Source organism: Capra hircus, chromosome 15 (assembly GCF_001704415.2).
Source record: "Capra hircus breed San Clemente chromosome 15, ASM170441v1, whole genome shotgun sequence".
Lineage (NCBI taxonomy): Eukaryota > Metazoa > Chordata > Mammalia > Artiodactyla > Bovidae > Capra > Capra hircus.
In genome coordinates this window covers 52,624,003-52,636,178 of record NC_030822.1, presented here as the reverse complement: position 1 = coordinate 52,636,178, position 12,176 = coordinate 52,624,003, and positions in this window count along the sequence as shown.

Here is a 12,176-nt window from a genome sequence, read left to right as displayed (position 1 = left end):
ATAGTGAAAGTGAAAGCAAAGCCGCTCAGTCGTGTCCAACTTGCAGCGACCCCAGGGACTGCAGCCTACCAGGCTCCTCCATCCATGGGATTTTCCAGGCAAGAGTACTGGAGTGGGGTGCCATTGCCTTCTCCGACCCAGCAATTCTACCTGAATGTATATCCGAAAAAAACCAAAAACATGAATTCAAAAAAATACATGCACCCCAATTATCATAGCAACACTATTTACCATTGCCAATATATGGAAGCAACCTAAATGTCCATCTGAACTGAACTGAACTGAAATGTCCACCAACAGATGAATGAATAAAGATGACGTAGTATGTATGTATGTTCAGTTCAGTTCAGTTCAGTCGCTCAGTCGTGTCCGACTCTTTGCAACCCCATGAATCACAGCACACCAGGCCTCCCTGTCCATCACCAACTCCGGGAGTTCACTCAGACTCACGTCCATCGAGTCAGTGATGCCATCCAGCCATCTCATCCTCTGTCGTCCCCTTCTCCTCCTACCCCCAATCCCTCCCAGCATCAGAGTCTTTTCCAATGAGTCAGCTCTTCACATGAGGTGGCCAAAGTACTGGAGTTTCAGCTTTAGCATCATTCCTTCCAAAGGAATCCCAGGGCTGATCTCCTTGCAGGCCAAGGAACTCTCAAGAGTCTTCTCCAACACCACAGTTCAAAAGCATCAATTCTTTGGCGCTCAGCCTTCTTCACAGTCCAACTCTCACATCCATACATGACCACAGGAAAAACCATAGCCTTGACTGGATGGACCTTTGTTGGCAAAGTAATGTCTCTGCTTTTCAATATGCTATCTAGGTTGGCCATAACTTTTCTTCCAAGGAGTAAGCGTTTTTTAATTTCATGGCTGCAGTCACCATCTGCAGTGATTTTGGAGCCCCCCAAACTAAAGTCTGACACTGTTTCCACTGTTTCCCCATCTATTTCCCATGAAGTGATGGGACCAGATGCCATGATCTTCACCTTGGGTTTATCCTATTTGGAACTCTCTGTGATTCTTGGACTTGGGTGATTATTTCCTTCCCCATTTTAGGGAAGTTTTCAACTATTATCTCCTCAAGGATTTTCTCATGATCTTTCTTTCTGTCTTCTTCTTCTGGGACTCCTATAATTCGAATGTTGGAGCGTTTCATATTGTCCTGGAGGTCTCTGTGCCATGATCTTCATACATATATATACAGGAATACTACTCAGTCGTAAAAAAATGAAATTTTGCCGTTTGCAACAATATGGATAGACTTGAAGGATATTGTACCAAGTGAAGTAAATCAGAGAAAGATAAATACTGTATGATATCACTTATTTGTAGAATCTAAAAAAACTAACAAGCTAGTGAAAAGAAGCAGATTCACAGATACAGAGAATGAATGAGTGGTTACTAGTTGGGAGAGGAAAGTGCGAAGAGACAAGATAGGGGTAGGGGATTAAGAAGAGACTTCCCTGGAGGTCCAGTGGTTAAGAATCTGCCTTCCAATGGAGGGGACATAGATTTGATCTCTGGTCTAAGAACTAGGATCTCATATGCTATAGAGCAACTAAGTTCCATGTGTGGCAACTACAGAGCCTGCCAGCTATAATAAAAGATCACACATGCTGCAAGGAAGATCCCACCTGCCCCAATTAAGACTGGACACAGCCAAAAACAAATAAAAATATTTTAAGAAAAGAAATACAAACTATAATATATGAAATAAGCCATGAGAGGAAATTCTTTGGCGGTCCTGTGGTTAGGATTCTGTGCTTCCACTGCTGACGGCTTGGGTTCAATCCCTCACCAGGGAACTAAGATCCCACAAGTGGCACAGCCAAGAAAAAATAAGCTACAAGGATATACTGTATACACAGGGAATATAGCCAATATTTTATACTAACTACAGATGGAGTATAACTTTAAAAATTGTGAATTACTATATTATATACCTATAACATATTATACTGCACATTAACTATAGTTCAATTAAAAAATAACTTTATAAAGAAGGCATTGAAAAGGTAATTTTAAAAACTGGCAACCCAGAGGAGAGAGGAAAAGCAAGTGAAGACTCCGTAAGCAAAGCTACTGCGTCTCCAGGCTCACTCCTCTAGGATCCTGTGTTAATTTGGCTACCCCACACCCTCTCCCTCCACTAAACAAGTATAATTCTGGTTCCCCCAATAGGCCTTCAGATAGCTGAAGCAACAGAAGTTCTTTGTGCTAAGCACCCTCAGCTTCTTCTAAACTTCCTTGTGTTGTGCGGTTAGGGGTCCCAGTTCCATCCCCACGTCCTCGGGGCCTAGGGCTTTGGTAATTATACCACGTTCTCAGCTTATTATGAAGCCACTGCCCTCTGACATACCTAAGCCTTCATATGTGTTTTTATTGCCCAAACCATGCTTCTTCACTTTGGATGTCTGCAGTGGTGATCTTGGGCCTAACAGCAGGCTCTCGTGTTTATCCTCATTAAATTTTGACTTGTTAGACGCAATTGACAGCTGTCTCAAAGTGGCACGTTAACAGGGCCAAAGGCAAACCCCCAAACAAAGGTCAGTTAGAGACCTTTCTCCTAATCAAGACCAGATAAAGACGAGGGCTGGCTAAGACTCTGTGCTCCTGATGCGGTGGACCTGAGTTGCATCCCTGGTCAGGGTACTAGATCCCACATGCCTCAACTAAGTGTTCAGATGCTGCAACTAAAAATTCCGTATGCTGCAATCAAAGATCCCAAGGGCCACAAGTAAGACCTGGCACAGCCAAATAAATAAATAATTAAGTTTTAAAAATTATTTTAAAAAAAGACCTGCTGCTGCTGCTGCTAAGTCGCTTCAGTCGTGTCTGACTCTGTGCGACCCCACAGACGGCAGCCCACCAGGCTCCCCCATCCCTGGGATTCTCCAGGCAAGAACACTGGAGTGGGTTGCCTTTCCTTCTCCGATGCGTGAAAGTGAAAAGTGAAAGTGAAGTCGCTCAGTCATGTCCGACTCTTAGCGACCCCATGTATTGTACCCCACCAGGCTCCTCCATCCATGGGAATTGCCAGGCAAGAGTACTGGAGTGGGGTGCCATTGCCTTCTCAAAAAAAAAAAAAGAGACCAGATGAAGACTAAAACCTCTGAGCCCTGATGAGAGTATGGTGCTCCAGGAGCCCCATTCTTGTGTATAATTCAAAATGAAAATATTAAACTGGGAAGCAAATATAAGGAAGAACAGCGCAATTATGCTTTCACAAACATATATTTATAACCTATCAAATTCTGGCATCAATTTTTTTCTTTCATTTTTTTTGGTGCCCATGTTTTGCTGGTGTTCTAAGCAATGGCGTGGGCTGCCCCTTGAGTGGTTACTCCAGCATTTATTGATGCCATTCATTCCTCATCTGAGCAGAGCTTTCAGGGTCAGGACAAAAGGGCCTTGCCTGCCAGTTGTATGGGTCACACCCACACCAAATCCCGTTGCTCTGTCTGGACCATGGGGGCAGCAGAAGACATTTTGACCTGATACTGTATGATTCTAGCTCTCCAGGAGGAGGGGATCCAGGGCTCTGTGTACCTGGGTTAGAAAGTGCTAAACTGGAGAGACAGAGTATTGAGTCTAAGCAGTCAGATGCCTGTGGAAGATATTAGAGGCTGGGGGTGGGTGAGAGCAGATCCCTGGAGGGAGCAGCCTACCAATACTAATTTGATTAGAGTTTCATCTAGAGTCAGATCGTGGTGCCTGAAGATTAAGGAGACACCTGTCTCACTCTTCACAATGGGGTGAAGGTAGGAAGAGAGGGCAGGTGGTCCAAGAGGGTGGAAGCTAATGCTTCTTTTCTCTTCTTTGGAGCAAGTCCCTAACCTCCGACAAGAGCAAGGAAGAACTGAGCCAGTAGAAAAGAGAAATATTTCTCCAAAATGAGAAGAAGGAGAAATAGTCATGGGGAAAAAAGTCATTTCTGTCAGATTATGATGTAGAGGATATAGACTTTCAGTGAATGAATGAATGTGGGCAAGATCAGGAATACTATGGTGCATTTGGAGAATGAGAAGCATACTCATTTCATGTACAGTGGCAGAGGAGGTGAGGCTGAGAGGGAGGTTCAGGGGTTTGTGAAAACTTTTCCTAGCATGCTAAATAGCTGCATTTCTTGACTGGGAAAGGAGTATGCAGGACAAGTGGAGAGAAGGAGCTTGGAAAGGACTGGAGACACCCCTTCTTTAAAGTAGTGGGAAGACAGAATGAGAGGACATGGATTTAGTTTGTAGGAGGTATAAGGTGCGAGGGGCATTTCATGCCTGGAGGTCTCTGTTTTCTTGATAGAGTGGGGATTAGTGTGACTGAGGGATAACCTGTTGGATTGTTTCTTTATAAGAATTGTCAAGTTTTAGAAATACCATCAGTAGATATAGGAGTGGGATAGATCACCTGACAAGTCAGCAAAGCTGAAATCTAAGAACAGGCAGAGGCAAGTTCAACACAAACAGACACCTTTTTGAAGCCGATATCATCACTCCTGGAGCAAAAGAAGAAGAAAGAAAACCGGATTGATCCTTAACCATGATCTTCCAGCCTAGACATGAATTGCCTAGGGAGAAGGAGCAAGGTAATTAGAGCACCCAGAGATAGATAGTGACACCAACACTGGACACGGAGGCCCTCGGAGGCTAGCTAGAGTCAAATAAAGTGAACCTGTGAAGATTAGAGGGCAGGAGGGAAAGGTGGTCAGAACAAAGGGATATTTTTAAGGTGTTGTTTTTTTTTTTTAAACTGAGGTACAGTTGACTTACAATGTTGTGTTAATTTCTGCTGTATAGCAAAGTGATTCAGTTATACATACATACATATATATATATATATACATTCTTTTTCAGATTCTTTTCCATTATGGTTTATCACAGTTCAGTTCAGTTCAGTCACTCAGTCGTGTCCGACTCTGCGATCCCAGGAACTGCAGCACGCCAGGCCTCCCTGTCCATCACCAACTCCCGGAGTCCATCCAAACCCATGTCCAACCATGTCGATGATGCCATCCAACCATCTCATCCTCTGTCATCCCCTTCTCCTCCTGCCCTCAGTCTTACCCAGCATCAGAGTCTTTTCCAGTGAGTCAGTTCTTTGCATCAGGTAGCCAAAGTATTGGAGTTTCAGCTTCAACATGAGTCCTTCCAATGAACACCCAGGACTGGTCACCTTTAGGATGGACTGGTTTGATCTCCTTGCAGTCCAAGGGACTCTCAAGAGTCTTCTCCAACACCACAGTTCAAAAGCATCAATTCTTCAGCACTCAGCTTTCTTTATAGTCCAACTCTCACATCCATACATGACTACTGGAAAAAGCATAGCCTTGACTAGATGGTTTATCACAAGCTATTGAATATTTTAATAGCTTCCTGTGTTATACAGCAGGACCTTATTGTTCATCCACTTTATATATAATCCTATACCGCTCTATCCCTCCCTCAACCTCCCTTTCCTTTGGCAACCACAAGTCTGTTCTGTATTGCTTTGAGTCTGTTTCTGTTTTGTGGATAAGTTCATGGTATGTGGTATCATATGGAATTTGTCTTTCTCTTTCTGACTCATGTCACTTAGTGTGATAATCTCTAAGTCCATCCATGTTGCTGCAAATGGATTTTGTTTTGGAATGACTAAGTAGCCTTACATTGTATGTAGGTGCCATATCTTTATCCACTCATCTGTCAGTGGACATTTAGGGTGTTTCTATGTCTTGACTATTGTGAATAGTGCTGCTATGAACTTTGGGGTACAAATACCTTTTTGAATTACAGTTTTCTCCAGATATATGCCCAGGAGTAGGATTGCAGGATTGTGTGGTAGCTCTATTTTTAGTTTTTTAAGGAACCTCCATACTATTTTCCATAGTGGCTGCACCAATTTACATTCCCACCAACACTCTAGGAGGGTTCCCTTTACTCCACACCCTCTCCAGCGTTTGTTATTTGTAGACTTTTAAAATCATGGCCATTTTGACTGGCTGAGGTGGTACCTCATAGTGGCATTAGTTTTGATTTACATATCTCTAATAATTAGTAATGGCGAGCATCTTTCTTGTGCCTATCAGCCATCTGTATTTCTTCCTTGGAGAAATGTCTATTTGGTCTTCTTTCCATTTTTTGACTGGGTTGTGTGTGTACGTGTGTGTGAAAAGGGACATTTTTAAATGGAGCTATTAAGAGTCTGGAGTATGTCCACAAGGAAGCAGGCTGCTGAGTGGAGACAGAGGTCATTGGAGTAGCGGAGACCAAGGGAAATAAAGCATTTTGAACCCCTACTAGCTGTAGCCTTTCTTCTCAGCCTCCAGTGAGTAATCCATGTTAGGAGCAGGAGAAAAGGTCACAGAGAAAATCTGGGCAGACACCTGGTCTCAGGCTGGTTCCATGCAAAGGGTACAAAGGGGTGTGGTGGGAGTTCAGGTTCTAGGAAAAGAAAGATGGCAAGCTGAGACTGGGAGGCAGAGGTGTGTGGATTCTCAAGGAACGAGAGACAATGACTTGGGCAGAGAAACTTGGCATTCTGCACCTTTGAAGAACCCCTCATTTTCTTCTTATCAAAAGGAAATGGCAGTACATCACAGGTAAGAGATGGAGAGAGAAATATTACACTTTATTTATTTATTTATTTTCTTACGTTGAAGCCCAGTATCTTGGCCTCAGGTTCTTCTAATGGGACTTACCTATAAGCAACTGTTATGACGCAGGAAAAGCTGTTTGGATTTCATGCCTCTGACCCTTAAACACACTTAGGCTATTGACAACTGCATTACTCTCTATTACACAGTATGTCTGGCAGTAAACTGAAACTGAATTCGCTCAGGTGCGTCTGACTCTTTGCAACCCTACTGTAGCCTACCAGGCTCCTCTGTCCATGGGATTTCCCAGGCAAGCGTACTGGAGTGGGTTGCCATTTCCTTCTCCACACACTTTAAAAATATACTTCAGTATTGCTTGATTGTGTTATATATGTCGTATTCTGATTTTTTAAACAAAGTATTGAAAGTTAGTTGAGTTTTGGCTGCCCTGGGTCTTTGTTGCTGTTGCCTCTCATTGCAGTGGCTTGTCTTGTTGCAGAGCATAGACTCTAGGCAGGTGGGCTTCTGTAGCTGCGGCGCTCAGGCTCAGTAGTCGTGTCTTGTGGGCCCTAAGGTGCCGGGGCGAGGCACGTAGGCACGGGAGCTGCGGTTGCGTGTCGCGGGGCATGCGGACTTCAGTAGTTGCAGCTCTTGGGCTCGATAGTTTCGGCTCTGGGCTCAGTAGTTGCGGTGCATGAGCTTAGTTGTTCTATGGTGTGTGGAATCTTTATGGACCAGGGATCGAACCCATATCCCCTGCACTGGCAGGAAGATTCTTGTCCGCTGCACCACCAGGGAAGTCCTAACAATAAAGTGCTTTTTTTTTTTTTTTTTTTAAGTAACATCAGGGACTCTTTGTAGATACCACTCCACTGCCTGGACTCAGGTGCCTACACCTGTCTTTACTACCCACCTCCAACACCTCCCTCTTCATTCACCACTCTCTTCCATTTCCCCAAGTAGACAGCAGAGGGTCCTTCCATTGACAAATACACTTGATAATAATCTATCCAAAGATGAGAGGCTGTCCTGGTGGACAAGAAACCTGGCGTGGTGGAAGCAAAACTGAGTCAGTTTCAAAGTCCTCAGTCCAATTTCTGCCCAGCTCCCATAGGATCCTGATACCCTTCCCTTTTCCCAATAGGTCCATAAATCTCCTTATCAACTGCTTCTCCCACAAATCCGTGCCCAGAGCACTCTGTGTCTGCTTGATTACTTCCTGGCACTAAGCTGAGACAGGAATTTTCTGCTTCTGCCTTGCTCCTCGTAAGCCAATTACCATCAACACTTACCTATCTGGGTCTAGGGAGCCTGTCCTCGATGGAGGCTGTCTTGGTGGTGATGGGAGGGGAGGTTCTGGAATGGGAACTGGGGAGGATCCTAGAGACAGAAGAGGATCAATGACAGGGAACAGAGGAGGTCTACTTGAGGAAAGGTGGAAGGGTTCATTGAGGCATTGAGGAAAAGTCCAGGGTAAGAGATTGGAAGTTTATTTGGGGGATGAGAAATCAAAATGTACTCCCAGACTAGCAACATCAGCATCACCTGGGGACTTATTAGAGATGCAGATACTCTGCCCCCACCCCAGATGTTGAATCAGAAACTCTGGGGGGTCGGGGACTGAGATCTGTGTTGTAAGGATCCCTCCAGGGGATACTCATGTGTGCTAAGCTTGAGAACCACTATTCTTGAGTTACAAGGCCTCTTCTAGGAGTTAGAGGTGTGCATACTATGGAATCAAAAGTCCTGTCTGGGAAGGTATATGGAGGGAGTTGGAGGTATCTCCCAAGATGAGAAGGGTCTACCCTAGTGGCTTCTAGAAGGTTGGAAAACTTCTGTATCCTAGAAGGGGAAAAAGCCTGTTTAGGAGAGTGGAGATGGATCTGCTTCATCAAATGGGAAGCTGACACTACCAGGGACTGAGGAAGCTTGGCATTGTAGACCAAGTCATGGTTTAGAATGTGTAGTCTTGGATTTGGATCCCTGGATCCACCACGTGAGTTGTATGACCTCACACTATTTCTTAGCTTCAGTTTCCTCATCTGAAACATGAGAGGATAATAACTGGCCTTAGTGGTCCAGTGACTAAGACTCCACATTCCCAGTGCCTGAGTCCCAGGTTCAATCCCTGGTCAGGGAGCTAGATCCCACATGCCACAACTAAGAGTTGGTGTGCTGCAAATAAAAAAACAAACAAAAAAAGAACCATACATCCTGCAGGCAGCAACTAAATACCCTGCATGTCACCATGAAGATTGAAGATCCTGCTGGTCAGAGCTAAAACCTGGTGGAGCCAAATAAAACAATCACAGTAACAAATACTGGCCTCTAAAGGTATGAGGACTGGTTAGACTATTTAGTCAACAGATAGCTATAGAGTGGGTTTTCTGTGTACAAGTTCTGGGAATTCAGGGGAGAAAGAGAGAGACCTAGGTCCTTCTTCAGAGCTCATATCCCTAAGATGAAAGCCGAGCACATAGGAGACGTTCAAAAAATGTAGTTCCCTTTCCTTTGCCAAGGAAATGGGAGATTCTTCTGGGGAAAATGAAATGACTTTGAACCATGATAAGTCTGGCTTAGAAAGTAAGACTTAGAGAGTAAGGATGCATGATCTGTTTTTGAGAATGAAAAATCACCAATCTAGGCACTTGAACACTTGAATCTCATAAGAACCTTCTGAGGTAGATATGCAGGATTTTTATCATTCCCACAACTTGAATGACGCTCAGAGAGGGAGAGAAATTTGCTTCAGTACAGAATTAGTGAGAGCACCAAGGGTAGAATGCACATCTTCCAACTCCAAATTCAGGACATGAAAGAAGTGTTCACAAAATGGGGAGAGGGTGTCCTGTGTCCTAGAGAATGTCCCAGGGAAGAGACTGCCTATAGTAGGCACATGAAAGAGAGTGAAGTTGCTCAGCCATGTCCGACTCTCTGCGATCCGATGGACTGTAGCCTACCAGGCTTCTCAGTCTATGGGATTTCCCAGGCAAGAGTACTGGAGTGGGGTGCCTTTTCCTTCTCCAGGGGATCTTCCCTACCCAAGGGTCAAACCCAGGTCTCCTGCATTGCAGGCAGACGCTTTACCCTCTGTAGGCATATGACAGGTGTTCTAACCCAGGGAATTGGAAGCTTCATCTAGGGTAGTGGCTCTCAACTTGGCCTGCTCAGTGGGATCAGTTGGGGAGCATTTAAAAATACTAATACCTGGATCCAACCTTAGGGATCAGCATGAACTGCTTTAGAATGTTATCTAAGCATCTTTTGAAAATCCCCAAGTGATGCCTAGTCTCAACCAAAGCTGGGGACCACTGCTCTGGGGCTGAGGATGTGAATCACACAGGGTGGGAAGCTGGTAGAAGACTTAGGAATGTTGATCTCTGAGGATAGGGACGTCTGACCTGAGGAACGGGGACAGAGCATTCCTAAGAAGGGGAGGAAATTTTCCTGAAAATTGTCAGGTTATATGCCATGGAATGGAGGAGAATGTCCTTAAGCTGTGAAGGTTATGAACAGCCTGTCCGGAGAGTGGAGGGAGACAGTCCTGGAACAGGTTTTCCAGGGGCTTCACAGCAGAGCGGGTAAAAGTGAGGGCTTTAGGGTTTAAGCCCTTTTCTGCTGCCTATTAGATATGTCTTCTTGGCACATGGCTTAACCTCAGAAACCTCAGAAACTTATGCCTCAGCTTCTTTATCTGTAAAGAGTTGTTGTAACACCTGCTTGTAGGGATACTGTGAGATTTAAATGAGATAATGCAACTGTGGGGAGGACTGAAGGTTACCTTGGAGAATAGAGGGTCCTGGGGAACAGTGGTGATGTGGGGCATGGGATCAGAGGAAGGTAGAGAGGACTGGACCTGAAATCTATTTGCAACTGTAATGTCGGGAGCCACGTTAGGCATTACGGACCAAATGGAGGCACAGCCCCAGACCCCTCCCCTCATTCCGCAGGCATGGACCCGGGATGAAGGAGTTAGGCCTTGTAATTCTGACTTGTTTTTTCCTCTCCTCGGCTGAGTTGACTGAAAAGGAATATTAACGTGCTTATTGTTCTTGAGAGGAGCATGAGAAGGCACAAAGCCTTCTGCAGCTGTGCTCAGAAAATAATTCATAAAGTTAATCATTGACATTTGTTTAATGACTTTTACAAAAGAGTGTTCCAGGATGAGCACATAGGCCGCAGCTTAAGGCCATGGGAGGGATTGCTATCTGAAGCCTATTTGTGAGGAGAATGTTTATGGCAAAGGAGTTTACTGAATTTAGGGCTTGCTTAGAAATAATTAAAACAGTTAGAAATTAAAGATTTAAGGAATGTTGTAAAGTTAGCATATTTTACTATAGCTTATAGAAGTTAGGAATTTTTAGAGACACTACAGCTAGAAGCCTTTTTAAGAGATAGTGAGCTCAGGATGTTAGGGGCAAACAGGACTTAGGAAGATAAGTAGTAAACTGAGGAATGTAGCATGAGTTACAATGTAAATCACAAGTTAACTATAGGACACATTAGAAGAAGTAGATAATAGATGGTAAGATTGATTCCGAGAGAATCACTGAAGCAGGAACTCTGTTTGAAGAACAATAATTTATGGACATAATAAATCTGGATGAGGGGGAACTGAAAATGTCAAACATCTGACCTAATGCTTTTGTTAAAGTATAAAAGAAAATCTTAAGCTTGAAATAAATAGGCAGTCCAAGAAAACTGAGAGGCTGTCCCATTGCTCGCTGATACCGTTCATCTCTTCAGGTTGAATCCCTGGCCTCTAAGTCACAGGGCAGGGCCTGGAGGTGTCCTGCAGGGGCCGCCAGACTCCAGGCTGCAGAGAGGCTGGGGGACGGGGGTGCGACCTGCGGGGCAGAGGTTTGACTGCTAGTAACCTCTGCTGCGGTAAGGAGAAGCCTCAGCAGTGGCAACAGCCTCCCCAACCATCCATCTTTGCTATGTGACAGGTGGGAACTTAAAAGCTCAGGTCACGTGTCTCAGCTGGCTAGCCTACTTACCCCTTGACGACCAGGGCTGGGGCAGGCTGGGGCCAGAAGGAGATGCCTGAGAAAGGCACAGGGTAGGGGGAAGCCCCTGGGTGCTCTGGGGTCTTAAAGGCTTGTAGGGTGAGGGTGATGATGTACACGTGTGTGAGAAGATGCCAAACACAGTGTTCTGCTCTACGCCCTGGCGCACACGTACCTCCAGCATCAGGCGTTGCCTGTCTTAAAGGCCCGAATTTGCCTGGGAGAACCGAGATTTCTACAGTCGGAGATGGAGAAGGAAATGGCAACCCACTCCAGGATTCTTGCTTGGGGTGGGGGTGAGGGTGTCCCATGAACAGAGGAGCCTGACTGGCTGCAGTCCACCGGGTTGCAAAGACTGGATGACTTAGTGACTAAATGTCAATCAGCCGGAGCAGGCTGGGCTCTGGGTACTGGTTTAACCTTGGAGCTGCCTCTGAATTCTCCAAAAGCAGTTCTGTCCCTTTTTGACTGGTCTCCTGGTCCTCAGAGAGGGAAAGGGGAGGTGGGGAGGATGTCCCAAGACTCTTGCTTGGGAATTCCTAGGGGATGCTGAGCTCAAGGGCCAGAACTGAGGGAAACTGATGGGGGGTGGGGTGGTG